This window comes from Octopus bimaculoides, chromosome 3 (genome assembly GCF_046866305.1).
Source record: "Octopus bimaculoides isolate indiv1 chromosome 3, ASM4686630v1, whole genome shotgun sequence".
In the NCBI taxonomy this organism is placed as follows: domain Eukaryota; kingdom Metazoa; phylum Mollusca; class Cephalopoda; order Octopoda; family Octopodidae; genus Octopus; species Octopus bimaculoides.
In genome coordinates, this window is record NC_142930.1 from 157,753,209 (window position 1) to 157,769,784 (window position 16,576).

The 16,576-nt window shown below is 35.7% G+C and overlaps 4 non-coding genes across 4 annotated transcripts; all 4 read right to left on the reverse strand.

Moving 5' to 3' along the window:
• Positions 1 to 9,279: 9,279 nt before the first annotated feature.
• Trnar-ucg (transfer RNA arginine (anticodon UCG)) lies at positions 9,280 to 9,352 on the reverse strand. Its single transcript has one exon. It is a non-coding gene; the product is annotated as a tRNA-Arg (tRNA).
• Positions 9,353 to 11,078: 1,726 nt separating this feature from the next.
• Trnar-ucg (transfer RNA arginine (anticodon UCG)) lies at positions 11,079 to 11,151 on the reverse strand. The gene has a single exon. It is a non-coding gene; the product is annotated as a tRNA-Arg (tRNA).
• A 1,190-nt stretch (positions 11,152 to 12,341) lies between these two features.
• Trnar-ucg (transfer RNA arginine (anticodon UCG)) lies at positions 12,342 to 12,414 on the reverse strand. The gene has a single exon. It is a non-coding gene; the product is annotated as a tRNA-Arg (tRNA).
• A 1,720-nt stretch (positions 12,415 to 14,134) lies between these two features.
• Trnar-ucg (transfer RNA arginine (anticodon UCG)) lies at positions 14,135 to 14,207 on the reverse strand. The gene has a single exon. It is a non-coding gene; the product is annotated as a tRNA-Arg (tRNA).
• Between the last annotated feature and the right edge of the window lie 2,369 nt (positions 14,208 to 16,576).

Sequence of the window (16,576 nt, forward strand, 5' to 3'; positions counted from 1 at the left end):
TGCGTGTGTGAGTGTGTGAGTGTGTGAATGTACGTATGTCCGATCCATCCATCCATCCATACATACATATATATATATATATATACACACACACACACACACACACACACACACACACATATATATATATATATATATATATATATATATATATATATTCTTTCCTTGTTTCCTTGTTTCTTTCTGTGTTTCTTTCTGTGGAAGAGCGTAGGCTCGAAACGTTAAAAACTTTCTCTATTCCCGAGCGTTATACTAATACATCCATTTGTTGTTTACACCACCTGTCTTCGTCTGTTGTTTTTTCGTGAATTCTCATATATATATATATATATATTTATATATATATATATATATATATATATATATATATATATATATATATATATATATATATATATATATATATATATATATATATATATATATACAGGTGCACTACATGCATATATATGTGTGTGTGTGTGTGTGTGTGTGTGTGTGTGTGTGTGTGTGTGTGTGTGTATTAGAGACCAGTGCCCAGTCTTATCACTTCTAGGGTGAGTTATAGAAGGAATCAGTAATATTTAGGGACAATAAACAAAGAAAATTCATGTATTAAAAACTCTAAGTAGCTACTCAAATTTCGCGTTTCCACTGCATCAGGCGATGTGTTATATCGACTGGCTGCATTTTATTTATCGCAGGTGACCCTTATCCGAAAACCTAAGATATGACAAGCAATATTCCCTTTTATTTATCCAAGCCATAACCACATCTATGAAGTATAACTTTGTGCAAAAATCGGTTAATCTTTGTTAAATCTTGGCAGTCGTTCTCCCGTAGAGCAGTTGTTCCCCCCTTTGGGTCATTGTGAGCTCATAATAGGGCGGCAAATATCAAGTATTATGAGAAAGCTAGGTGTTTAGAGGGGTCATATTTCTTGTTAGAAATAAAGTATTTAAAAGAGATAAAATATTTACATTTTATGTTCCTTTTTTAGCATTTTGACAGAAAATAGTCATTCCAAAAAATCTTTGTCTAGATTAGAATTTACAGGGGTTGGACAAAATAATGGAAACACCTTAAAATTTCAAACAAATTTATTTTAATATGCAGTAGGACCGACTTTGGCAGTAATTACAGCTTGAATTCTACGAGTACATCAACTAGGAAAAGAAAACAAACAGAACTTCTGCAAGTAGAGCCAAAACGAAAAACATATTCCAATTTCTTCCCGGGGAATTAAAAAAAGGCAGGCGGAAAGGTGGTAATAAATATATAACAAATAAAAGAAAAATATTGACTTCCAAGAAAAGTCAAGCTCAAAAAGGGGAGATGTTGTGATGAAATCCTGACACCCATGTGGGACAGCAAGTGAACTGTCCTAAACCTTATAAAGGCGCATGCGCACTGACAGTGTGACGTACGGTGTGGTGTGTGCAGTCGCATTTGGGAAGGCAATCGTAGAAGTCGTTGAGAAGAGATATAAGTTTATGTGTTTGTTATTGATTTAGTTTTTGTAATGTTATACAGTGTAGTCTCTATATAAACTCAAGGAGACTGTGCCCATACTGCATATACGTTCCCCTACTTTGTGGTTCGGCAAAAACAGTCCGATAAAATAAATAACAAAACAAATAAATACTGGGGGTTGATTTAAACGATTAAATCCTTCATCAGGGTGCTCCAGTTTGGTCGCAGTACATTGACTGAAACAAGTAAAAGAGTAAAAGAATACATATATAAATACATAGAGATACGTAGACAAATTATTAAATATATTTACGTGTGTATGTATTTATACTCCCATAAATACACATATATACATATACACATACAAATATATATATATAAATTTTCATATATGTGTATGTGTGTGTGTTTATGTATACATACATACATACATACATACATACATACATACATACATACATTCATACATACATACATACATAGACGCACAGACATAAATATCACAAATATTTGTTGGATAGGAATAAGCTTCCTTCAGACGTAAATAAGAAAAAAAATTAAGAACGAGACTAATATAAATTACTTCTCATCGTCTGGGTCAAATAGACTACAAATGATGTTATTTCAGATTATTATTTTTTTTATTTTTTAATATTTTCGTTGAAAGTGAAAACTTGGCAATATTTTAAAGTTCTTTGACAGTTCTCAGCAATTCTTGACAATACAAATTCTAAGTTTTCTAAGACTGATTTAAACATTTTCCATTCTTATGCCAATGAAATTAGTACCAGTAATACGTAGTGCATGACCTCTGTTTCCTATTCTTTGTTAACTGACATCAATAATTCTAATCAACTCAACTTGGTGTGTTATCACCCACATTGTTTTGCTTAAGTCGTCAATATTTCGAAAACATATATGTACGTGTACGTATATATATGCTAACACTTATCAATACATATGATATATATATATATATATAATATAGACATCTTACAGAAGAATGGAAAATTACATATTTTTAATACCTGTTTATTACAGTAATATTCTCAATAAGTTCAAATTAGGTTCCAACCTGACACACGTTTCTACTGTATAGGTGTTCAATTTCTTTATTGCCCACAAGGGGCTAAACATAGAGAGGACAAACAAAGGGGTTAAGTCGATTACATCGACCCAGTGCGTAACTGGTACTTAATTTATCGACCCCGAAAGGATGAAAGGCAAAGTCGACCTCGGCGGAATTTGAACTCAGAACGTAACGGCAGACGAAATACCGCTAAGCATTTCGCCCGTTGTGCTAACGTTTCTGTCAGCTCGCCGCCTTCAAATTAGGTGTTCTACTGTCCTTTGATGTAGTATTTATGTGTTTAGTTGGCCCAGTTTCAGTACATAAGCATGAACAGTTCCTTATTCCATGTGGTTAGCCAGAACCTGCATTGTATTAGAGTACTAAGGTACCTGCCCATATTCAAAACCCTTACTTTTTTACGTTATACGTACGTACATACATACATACATACATACATACATACATACATACATACATGCCTGCATGCATACATACATACATACATACATACATACATACATACATACATGCTTGCATGCATACATGCATGCATACATACATACATAAGTACATACATGCCTGCATGCATACATACATACATACATACATACATACATACATACATACATACATACATACATATGGTAAATGAAAGACGGAAGATGGAATATACGAGAATTTTATTAATCATGACAATTGTTTCGACACTTCTAGCATCACTTCCTCACGGGTGGGACACTTAACAACTGGTTCAGGAGCATCCGACAGTGCAGATGTGTCTCATATATATATGTATGTACGCATGTTTGTATGTATGTATGTTTTACATATGTATGTATGTATGTTTTACGTATGTATGTATCGAAATCTAGCACTAAATTTATTTCTACGCACATTGTCTACGACCGCCAGCCTACTATCATGGTCCAAAGATATCGACCTAATTCGATATGTAGGCCTTTCCTAAATAATATAACCCGATCCTTCACAAGCCGGTCAAACGATATGTGTAGGGAAGGTGTGTGTGCGTGTGTATGCGTGTATGTGTGTATTCGTGTGTGTATTCTAAAGGTAATTTCTTAGCAATGTAGTCATACATGCATTCATACTGGCGTTTTCTACAGAATATACGCTTCATCAACTCCTGTATTAAACGATGAAGAAACAGCTAAAAGGCAAACAAGCGTTATGAACAAGAGTAAAACTATACACTTCCTGTTTTACTCTCATGGCAGGCGGGTGCTGGCAGCAGTGCGGTGGTCTATATATTAAAGCACTTAAATATCCTGGCTTCTTTTTATAGAGGCTATTGATTTTAATGATAACTCATAAACAATAGACAAAAGGTGAAAAACAACAGATGTATATGTGTGTGTATGCATGTGTATATATATATATATATATATATATATATATATATACATACATACATACATACATACATACACACGCACACACACACACACACACACATACACACACATATATATAGGCGCAGGAGTGGCTGTGTGGTAAGAAGTTGGTTTCCTAATGACATGGTTCCGGGTTCAGTCCCACCACGTGGCACCTTGGGCAAGTGTCTTCTATTATAGCCTCAGGCCGACCAAAGCCTTTGTGAGTGGATTTGGTAGACAGAAACTGAAGGAATTTTATTGCTTAAATTTTGGTGTACTAAGCCCCATTCGTGCCTTGTTTTTTATTGGCCCATTTTATTTTGTGGTCAGCCCTTATGGCCAATAAAGAAATTTTTATTAATATTTGATTAAAACTCTCAGCTTATTTCGTTGGGAATGATGTAAAGTGTCGGGTGTCCACAACCAGCACACTAAGGTGACACTTGTTTACTGATTATTTTTCATGAATCCTGCGGGGAACTCTTTAAGTTCCAAGCAATGGACGTCCAATCTTTTTGAGTCATGTTGGCAGTTGAATGCGTTAGCATTCAGCTTGTTGAATTCAACAAGTTGAATGCTGACGCTTCCAACCGCACCAATTACTACTGATATCACGTCAATTCTCTCCATTGCCCACAATCTGCATATTCTCACTTCAAACCTTCATAGATGTTCAGTTTTTACTTCTTTCTCTTTAACTCTATTGTCACTGAGACATGTTATGTCGATTATCATGCAAGTTCTTTTTCATTCTTTTTTTTTCTTTTGTTCACTACAACAATGTCAGGTTTCCGATGTCTGATCTGATGGTCACACTGAATCATTGCATCTCACGGGGATTTTAGTGTCTTCATTCTCGGTAACTCCTTCTGGGATTTCGTCGTATCACGTCTTTGCTCTTTGTAGGCCGTGATTTCCACAGAGTTCCCAATGGGTCATTCTTACCGCATTGTCGTCCTTTTTACTTGCGTTGTGCCAATTTCAAGCATTTACTAATAATGTGCCATACCCTTCTCACTACACATTCTGCATTTGTCGCTCAGATTTCGTTAAATGTTATATCACTTTTTAAAAAATGCTTTCAAAACTAAATATATCAAATTTGGTGTTCAGTGCTGCATAACAGTTTCTCTTTCTCTCTACTGTAATTTGCTAGAGAGATTTGTTTTCTTGGCGACATTTCAAAATAATTTCCGTCTTGATACCTATTCAGCCGGTAATTCTAGTTGAATAATCCGAAATATCTCCACTCTGTCGTCAACAAGACTATTACAATTTACAGTGGAAATGTCTGTTAATAAATTTCAGTTGATCCTTCAGGTAAAATCCACCTGCGTTAGAGATATCTCCAGGTGTAGTTTACAATTGATTAAATGTATTTTATAAAATTTTGACACGTTTAAATGGACGTCTAATTAAACTGTCTTATTATTGCCCGTAGAAATTGCACTGTTGTTTTGAAAACAGCAAGATGACTGAAAATTTATAGGAAACCATGAAATATATCATTTCATTTGAAATTGCATTTTGTTTGAAATCTTTTAATTCATTAGACGGTGCAAATGTTCACATAGGTAACATTGAATGTGCTGTCAAAAGAGACAGTTTCAGAAAGCTTGTTTGTTAAACAGCTGTAAATTCTACCTTGACAGATTTATTTATTACGATTCACTTTATGTAGAGTAAACAGTCTTAAATATTGAATAAAATCCAAGACATAATCTATCCATAATTATTCTGCAGTAGGACTACATTTATAAAACTCTACCAAATCTTGATACACTGTATAACAAAGTTATACTTATACCAGAAAAATTTCATATACCTAAACGTGAATCCTCAGTCCCACTAAATGAAATTTACTAACAGTCTCACTGAGATGTAGATTTTTAAAAAATATATCAGTAATATAGGAGCAGTTATGACTCTGGAGTTAATCATGTGGTTTCGTAACCATGCAGTTCAGAGTTTAGACAGCATTATGCAATGTAGCCTTCAGGACACTAACCTTTTTCATGTAGGAGCTTTGACTGTTTGTTGCGTTTACGATAAACACATACGATGTTAATATACGGTATATATGACAATTATATCCGACTAGCATACTAAAAAATGCCGACAGTTTATTAATGATAGAAAATGGGAGAAACCGTTGCTAAATGTCTGCAATCTCATAAATAAATGTACATACACAGAATTGAAGCACTTGAAGAATCAGATACGGTTGTAACTGTCTTGATTGAAAATATCGTCCACATGATGTATGTACAAATGTGTGTGTGTATATATATATATATATATATATATATATATATGTGTGTGTGTGTGTGTGTGTGTGTATGTATGTATATACATGTGTATGTAGGTATGTATGTGTGTATATATATGTGTATGTGTATACATTTAGGTTTATATATGTGTGTATGCATATGTATGTATATTATATGTGTGTATATGTATGTAAGTATATATGTGCATGTGTATGGATACGGGTATATGTGTGTGTGTATGTATGAGTATATCTGTGCTTGTGTATGTATATATGTGTGTGAGTGTGTGTGTGTGTGTGTGTGTGTAGATAGATATACGTGTATTTATGTGTGTATATATATGTATATATATATATGTGTGTGTGTAGAAAGAGAGAGAGATGTATATATACTTCTTATCTATTATATGTAAGGAAGTAAATATGTGAGCTAGCATAATCTCCCACACCACCCCTCCCAAACCGATATATAAAAAAACTTATCTATCAACAAACATTTTTATCAAAATGCATGTATCTTACACCTCATTAACACCACCACCTCAGTCACACACCTAAAACATAGAAAATTACTCAGAGAAAGAATCTGGAAAAACATCTGACCATTATATTTCTCACCAAAGGTCAACTATTCAAATGGCTTCATAAAACACTCATTTAACACCCCACCACCTCCCAACTCTACCCCCAATCAAGTCCCTTGTTTTGACCATTCATTATTTGCGTTCAGCTCTTATTCATCAACACTCTTATTAACAACTGATTAACAAACCCAAAATCACCTCAAACACACCCAAATCTCATACATAGAATCACAACGACCCAAACTCTCATATCTGTTTGACAACGAATGCGAGAAAGCTCTTCAGAAAAGTTCGCAAGGAATTTTTTTTTAAATCTTCCCACCCAAGTTATCAAAGAACTTACTAGATCCAAGAACTAAAATGTAAAATTTTATATTACTAAAAAATAAAAATAAAAATAATAGATTAAACTGATTAGAACGACCAGTGAAGTGATTCATTTTGTTTGTTTTTTCAAATATATATGTGTGTGTGGCTGTGTGGTAAGTAGCTTGCTTGCCAACCACATGGTTTCGGGTTCAGTCCCACTGCCTGGCACCTTGGGCAAGTGTCTTCTACTATAGCCTCGAGCCGACCAAAGCCTTGTGAGTGGATTTGGTAGACGGAAACTGAAAGAAGCCCGTCGTATATATGTATATATATATATATGTATGTGTGTATATATGTTTGTATGTCTGTGTTTGTCGCCCCACCATAATTATATAATTCTTTCTAAGAAATATTATTTCTTAAAGTATGTGTTAATCCCCATGTACCCACACTTTGTGGACACCCTGTAGAATAGGGACAAAGCCTGAAATTATGATGGTGGTGCTCATCGAATACATCGACCCCAGTGCTTCATTGCTAATAATTTTATCGACCCCGAAAAGCGAAGTCGGCCCTCGGTGACATCGGCGACATTTGAACTTAGAACCGGAAGAAACGTTTCTAAGCATTTTGTCCAGCGTGCTAATAATTCTGCCAGCTCGCTGCCTTTTATTTTTATAGGCTGCAATGGTATTGATAGCTCTTAAATTTCTGAAGATGTATTATTCATTCCAGGACAGCCAGGAGATAAAGTATATATCTCTAAGTAGGTCTCCAATTCACACTAGAATTTTCGCTTTGATACAATCAACCTCAAATACATTATTTAATTCAATACTCAATGTATGGTCAACTTAACACAAATCTCCTCTTCACTATGGATTATTTAGTGACAAATTCATAACACGCTGTGTGTCAGTTCGTTTATGCATGTTTGTGTGCACGCCTTATGGTTGTATGTACATTTGTGTCTTTGTGTATGTCTGTGCGTATCTGTGTGTACTACACTGACGATGATATCCAACATCGAATACTTTAGCGAAGGTGGACAGCAGCATTCTTGTCAATGGCTAAGGTGATATATCATTAACAAGAGATCCACTTATCCAAATTTTCGTAAGAGAATGTCCCAAAGCATCACGGTTCTGTTAATTCATGACGAGAAATTCGACCATGTTAGCATCGTCTTCAAAAGAAATACACTGAGTTTTATTAGTAGGTCTGCTGAATTAGAAAATAATTTTGTTTTTCCCACATTTGGAACAAGAGAAAGCATATCTATGAAGAACTGCCAAGCTGACAATCTACAAGCCTACGAGCCTAAATAATCACTGACCTGCTAGAAATAGTAGCCAAATCTCGTTCGTGTCACACCCAACCTCTTTACAAAATTGTCAGGACGAATTGAATAATGAAGTCCTGCAAACACTATGCATGAAAAAAAATGGTGATGGTCAGGGACTAGAATATGTTTTTAGGAGTGGCTGTGCGGTAAGTAGCTTGCTTACGAACCACACGGTTCCGGGTTCAGTCCCACTGCGTGGCATCTTGTACAAGTGTCTTCTACTATAGCCTCGGGCCGACAAGAGCCTTGTGAGTGGATTTGGTAGACGGAAACTGAAAGAAGCCCATCGTATATGTATGTATATATATATATATGTATGTGTGTGTGTGTGTTTGTGTGTCTGTGTTCCCCCCCCCAACATCGCTTGACAACCGATGCTGGTGTGTCTACGTCCCCGTAACTTAGCGGTTCGGTAAAAAGAGACCGATAGAATAAGTACTAGGCTTACAAAGAATAAGTCCTGGGGTTGATTTGCTCGACTAAAGGCGGTGCTCCAGCATGGCCACAGTCAAATGACTGAAACAAGTAAAAGAGTAAAAGAGTAAATTCGAGTCAGATAATAAGAAGAGCAGCCTCAGGGTTCGCCATGCTTCTGCTTGCAGCCCACATACCTACTCAACTCTGCTTTGTACTTGGATTGTCTTTCAACAGTAAACATATATTCATTCCTAATCGGAATTTTCTTCAAGTTTCCGTCGACCAGATTCACTCACAAGGATTTGGTCAACCCAAAGCTATAAAAGACACTTGTCTAAAGCGCCGTGCTGTGGGATTGAACCTAAAACGATGTGAGAAGTTGAGAATTTTCCTTCTCAACCACACAAAGTATATTACGACATAAAAATAATAATCTTCGACCACGACGAGACTCGAACTCGCAATCTTCTGATTCGAAGTCAGACACCTTGTCCATTCGGCCACGCTGCCACTCCTCTAGACAGCCTTTAATTTATAGATCTTCAAGACATTGTTCCATTACGTTAACCCTTTCCACTGTTCCTGCGATTTATATATATATATGTGTATATATATTTGTGCGTGTATAGATATGTTTATATATATATATATATATATATATATATATATATATATATATATTCATAAGTATATATATATATATATACATATATATATATATATATATATATATATATATATATATATATATATATATGTATATACATATGTATGTATATATTATTTCTTTATGACCCGCAACGGGCTAAAGATAGAGGGGACAAACAAGGACAGACAAAAGGATTAAGTCGATTACATCGATCCCAGTGCGTAACAGGTACTTTATTTATCGACCCCGAAAGGATGAAAGGCAAAGTCGACCTCAGCGAAATTTGAACTCAGAACGTAACGGCAGACGAAATACCGCTAAGCATTTCGCCCGGCGCGCTAACGTTTTTGCCAGCTCGCCGCCGTTTTTAATATATATATATATATATCTCCTTCCTTTCCCGAGCGTCCAATAACACTATCCGTATCACGTCCTCACTTTGTTGTTTTTTTTGTTATTGTTTTTTGTGTTTTTTTGAACTTATATACATATATACATATAAACACACATGTATATGTATATATGTGTGTGTGTGTGTGCGTGCATGCGTGTGTCTGTGTGTATATATATATATATGTATATATGTGTGTGTGTATGTATGTATGTACTAGCTTAAAAACTGCATTGTGTGCGGGCTCTTAAGTTCGCTCTTGCGGTGGACATATTGGACTTGTGGCCCAAAACTAAAGGAAGAAATAATGATAAAGCATTTATTGGTATCCTGCCATCTCAGACGTATATCACGGAGTATCATAGTTGGATATCACTGTAAAGCAGCAGGAAAAACAATATTTTTAGTTTTACAATTTCGTGTGAGTATAAAGACATTGTTGTCATTTCCAACTCTGGGATAACCAACGTAGAGCTGACCATGGGAAAAGCACGACTGCATGAGGTGAAGTCCAGAAATTTTCATTGATTGTCCTTGTTAATAGACATAGCAAAACTATCTCCTACTGGAAGTGAAGTCTCTTGAATTTAAAGGGCATGTCTGCTGGAATCAGTGGAGTTCTTGGAATAAACCCATTTCCTCCCTTTCTTTGTCCAGTGAGGATCGTTGCTTCCAAGAGATGTGGATACATTTGCCTGACAATAAGTCTTGTTCCATTGGACAGCTTTGGAGGGTCCAGATTTCTCAAAAGCATGATTGGAACTCCTTTCTTCGATGTCAGTTTGTGAGAAGGCATTTCTCGAGGATCCAAAGAGTTAAGAAATTCAGAAGTTATTATTATAGAAGATATATATATATATATATATATATATATATATATATATATAGATATATACGACCAGTTTCTTTTAGTTTCTGTGTACCAAATCCACTCATACGGCTTTGATTGGCCCCGAGGCTAAAGTAACAATGTACCTCACAGTGGAACTGAAATCGGTACCATGCGGCTTGAAAACACATACAATGGGCTTCTTCCAGTTTCCAACTGCCAAAATTTACTGTCAAGGATTTGTTTACCCAAGAGTTATAAAAGACACTTGGCCAATGTATGCAATGGAATTGAACCTAAAACCGTGTGGCTAGGAAGCAAACTACTCAGCTAAACAATCTGCATTATGATATAAAAGACGTATATTCGACCACGACGAGACTCGAACTCGCAATCTTCTGATTCGAAGTCAGACGCCTTTTCCATTAGGCCACGCGGCCAGTTGCTGGAACAGTATTTAATTTATACATTTCTATGATATTGTTTCATTATGTTAAACCGTCCCACTGTGCCTGCGATTTCAATTTTATAGTAACATGAGATAAATCCAGGGACTCACAGACATGTATACGCATGCACGACGCGCGCGCGCATACAGACACGTATGCACTCTCATATATGCACGTATGTATATATATATATATATATATATATATATATCTATATATATATATATAAATAAATATATATATATATATATATATATATATATATATATATATATATATATATATATATATATATATATATATATATATATATATATATATATATATATATATATATTTCTATACTTTTCGCATCCCTCCCTCGACCAAGGTCAAGCCTAATTTATTTACCAATTAAGATTATTCACATTTCCGTTCAGCGCTGCTACCTAATTATTTTTTTTTATATCTCTTGATATGTCTCGCTACCTGCACATCTATTGATATATCTGTAGATTCACCTACATATTATCTAGCTATCTTTCTGTCTGCTTAATTAACTATTGGCACCTTGACCAAGTGTCTTCTACTATAGCCTCGGACCGACCAAAGCCTTGTGAGTGGATTTGGTAGACGGAAAACTGTAAATATATATGTATATGCATGTGTGTGTATATGTTTGTTTGTCTGTGTTTGTCCCCACAACATCGCTTGACAACCGATGCTGGTGTATTTACATCCCCGCAACTTAGCGGTTCGGCAAAAATGACCAATAGAATAAGGACTAGGCTTACAAAGAATAAGTCCTGGGGTTGATTTGCTCGACTAAAGGCGGTGCTCCAGCGTGGCCACAGTCAAATGACTGAAACAAGTAAAAGAGTAAAAAAGTAAATTCGAGTCAGATAATAAGAAGAGCAGCCTCAGGGTTCGCCATGCTTCTGCTTGCAGCCCACATACCTACTCAACTCTGCTTTGTACTTGGATTGTCTTTCGACAGTAAACATATATTCATTCCTAATCGGAATTTTCTTCAAGTTTCCGTCGACCAGATTCACTCACAAGGATTTGGTCAACCCAATGCTATAAAAAAAACACGTGACTAAAGCGCCGTGCTGTGGGATTGAACCTAAAACGATGTGAGAAGTTGAGAATTTTCCTTCTCAACCACACAAAGTATATTACGACATAAAAATAATAATCTTCGACCACGACGAGACTCGAACTCGCAATCTTCTGATTCGAAGTCAGACGCCTTGTCCATTCGGCCACGCGGCCACGCTGCCACTCCTCTAGACAGCCTTTAATTTATAGATCTTCAAGACATTGTTCCATTACGTTAACCCTTTCCACTGTTCCTGCGATTTATATATATATATGTGTATATATATTTGTGCGTGTATAGATATGTTTATATATATATATATATATATATATATATATATATATATATATATATTCATAAGTATATATATATATATATACATATATATATATATATATATATATATATATATATATATATATATATATGTATATACATATGTATGTATATATTATTTCTTTATGACCCGCAACGGGCTAAAGATAGAGGGGACAAACAAGGACAGACAAAAGGATTAAGTCGATTACATCGATCCCAGTGCGTAACAGGTACTTTATTTATCGACCCCGAAAGGATGAAAGGCAAAGTCGACCTCAGCGAAATTTGAACTCAGAACGTAACGGCAGACGAAATACCGCTAAGCATTTCGCCCGGCGCGCTAACGTTTTTGCCAGCTCGCCGCCGTTTTTAATATATATATATATATCTCCTTCCTTTCCCGAGCGTCCAATAACACTATCCGTATCACGTCCTCACTTTGTTGTTTTTTTTGTTATTGTTTTTTGTGTTTTTTTGAACTTATATACATATATACATATAAACACACATGTATATGTATATATGTGTGTGTGTGTGTGCGTGCATGCGTGTGTCTGTGTGTATATATATATATATGTATATATGTGTGTGTGTATGTATGTATGTACTAGCTTAAAAACTGCATTGTGTGCGGGCTCTTAAGTTCGCTCTTGCGGTGGACATATTGGACTTGTGGCCCAAAACTAAAGGAAGAAATAATGATAAAGCATTTATTGGTATCCTGCCATCTCAGACGTATATCACGGAGTATCATAGTTGGATATCACTGTAAAGCAGCAGGAAAAACAATATTTTTAGTTTTACAATTTCGTGTGAGTATAAAGACATTGTTGTCATTTCCAACTCTGGGATAACCAACGTAGAGCTGACTATGGGAAAAGCACGACTGCATGAGGTGAAGTCCAGAAATTTTCATTGATTGTCCTTGTTAATAGACATAGCAAAACTATCTCCTACTGGAAGTGAAGTCTCTTGAATTTAAAGGGCATGTCTGCTGGAATCAGTGGAGTTCTTGGAATAAACCCATTTCCTCCCTTTCTTTGTCCAGTGAGGATCGTTGCTTCCAAGAGATGTGGATACATTTGCCTGACAATAAGTCTTGTTCCATTGGACAGCTTTGGAGGGTCCAGATTTCTCAAAAGCATGATTGGAACTCCTTTCTTCGATGTCAGTTTGTGAGAAGGCATTTCTCGAGGATCCAAAGAGTTAAGAAATTCAGAAGTTATTATTATAGAAGATATATATATATATATATATATATATATAGATATATACGACCAGTTTCTTTTAGTTTCTGTGTACCAAATCCACTCATACGGCTTTGATTGGCCCCGAGGCTAAAGTAACAATGTACCTCACAGTGGAACTGAAATCGGTACCATGCGGCTTGAAAACACATACAATGGGCTTCTTCCAGTTTCCAACTGCCAAAATTTACTGTCAAGGATTTGTTTACCCAAGAGTTATAAAAGACACTTGGCCAATGTATGCAATGGAATTGAACCTAAAACCGTGTGGCTAGGAAGCAAACTACTCAGCTAAACAATCTGCATTATGATATAAAAGAAGTATATTCGACCACGACGAGACTCGAACTCGCAATCTTCTGATTCGAAGTCAGACGCCTTTTCCATTAGGCCACGCGGCCAGTTGCTGGAACAGTATTTAATTTATACATTTCTATGATATTGTTTCATTATGTTAAACCGTCCCACTGTGCCTGCGATTTCAATTTTATAGTAACATGAGATAAATCCAGGGACTCACAGACATGTATACGCATGCACGACGCGCGCGCGCATACAGACACGTATGCACTCTCATATATGCACGTATGTATATATATATATATATATATATATATATATATCTATATATATATATATAAATATATATATATATATATATATATATATATATATCTATATATATATATATATATATATATATATATATTTCTATACTTTTCGCATCCCTCCCTCGACCAAGGTCAAGCCTAATTTATTTACCAATTAAGATTATTCACATTTCCGTTCAGCGCTGCTACCTAATTATTTTTTTTTATATCTCTTGATATGTCTCGCTACCTGCACATCTATTGATATATCTGTAGATTCACCTACATATTATCTAGCTATCTTTCTGTCTGCTTAATTAACTATTGGCACCTTGACCAAGTGTCTTCTACTATAGCCTCGGACCGACCAAAGCCTTGTGAGTGGATTTGGTAGACGGAAAACTGTAAATATATATGTATATGCATGTGTGTGTATATGTTTGTGTGTCTGTGTTTGTCCCCACAACATCGCTTGACAACCGATGCTGGTGTATTTACATCCCCGCAACTTAGCGGTTCGGCCAAAAAGACCAATAGAATAAGGACTAGGCTTACAAAGAATAAGTCCTGGGGTTGATTTGCTCGACTAAAGGCGGTGCTCCAGCGTGGCCGCAGTCAAATGACTGAAACAAGTAAAAGAATAAAAGAGTAAATTCGAGTCAGATAATAAGAAGAGCAGCCTCAGGGTTCGCCATGCTTCTGCTTGCAGCCCACATACCTACTGAACTCTGCTTTGTACTTGGATTGTCTTTCAACAGTAAACATATATTCATTCCTAATCGGAATTTTCTTCCAGATTCCGTCGACCAGATTCACTCACAAGGATTTGGTCAACCCAAAGCTATAAAAGACACTTGTCTAAAGCGCCGTGCTGTGGGATTGAACCTAAAACCATGTGAGAAGTTGAAAATTTTCCTTCTCAACCACACAAAGTATATTACGACATAAAAATAATAATATTCGACCACGACGGGACACGAACTCGCAATCTTCTGATACGAAGTCAGACCCCTTGTCCATTCGGCCACGCGACTAGACAGCCTTTAATTTATAGATCTTCAAGACATTGTTCCATTATTATTATTATTATTATTATTATTATTATTATTATTATTGTTGTTGTTGTTGTTGTTGTTGTTGTCAGTTGTTTCAATTCCTTTGCTATCATTTTCAATATAGGAGACCCTTTCTTTATATCCCGCCTTATTTAGTGCTGCATTATAGAAATTATATATATATATATATACATATACACACACACATGTATATGTATATATGTGTGTGTGTGTGTGTGTGTGTGTGTGTGTGTGTGTGCGCGTGCGTATGTCTGTGTATATATATGTATGTATATGTGTGTGTGTGTGTGTGTGTATGTATGAATGTACTAGCTTAAAAGCTGCATTGTGTGCGGGCTCTTAAGTTCGCTCTTGCGGTGGACATATTGGACCTGTGGCCCAAAACTAAAGGAAGAAATAATGATAAAGCATTTATTGGTATCCTGCCATCTCAGACGTATATCACGGAGTATCATAGTTGGATATCACTGTAAAGCAGCAGGAAAAACAATATTTTTAGTTTTACAATTTCGTGTGAGTATAAAGAGATTGTTGTCATTTCCAACTCTGGGATAACCAACGTAGAGCTGACCATGGGAAAAGCACTACTGCATGAGGTGAAGTCCAGAAATTTTCATTGATTGTCCTTGTTAATAGACATTGCAAAACTATCTCCTACTGGAAGTGAAGTCTCTTGAATTTAAAGGACATGTCTGCTGGAATCAGTGGAATTCTTGGAATAAACCCATTTTCTCCCTTTCTTTGTCCAGTGAAGATCGTTGCTTTCAAAAGATGTGGATACATTTGCCTGACAATAAGTCTTGTTCCATTGCACAGCTTTGGAGGGTCCAGATTTCTCAAAAGCATGATTGGAACTCCTTTCTTTGATGTCAGTTTGTGAGAAGGCATTTCTCGAGGGTCCAAAGAGTTAAGAAATTCAGAAGTTATTATTATAGAAGTTATATATATATATATATATATATATATATATATATATATATATGCAGGTATATACGACCAGTTTCGTTTAGTTTCCGTCTACCAAATCCACTCATACGGCTTTGATTGGCCCCGAGGCTAAAGTAACAATATACCTCGCAGTTGAACTGAAATCGGTACCATGCG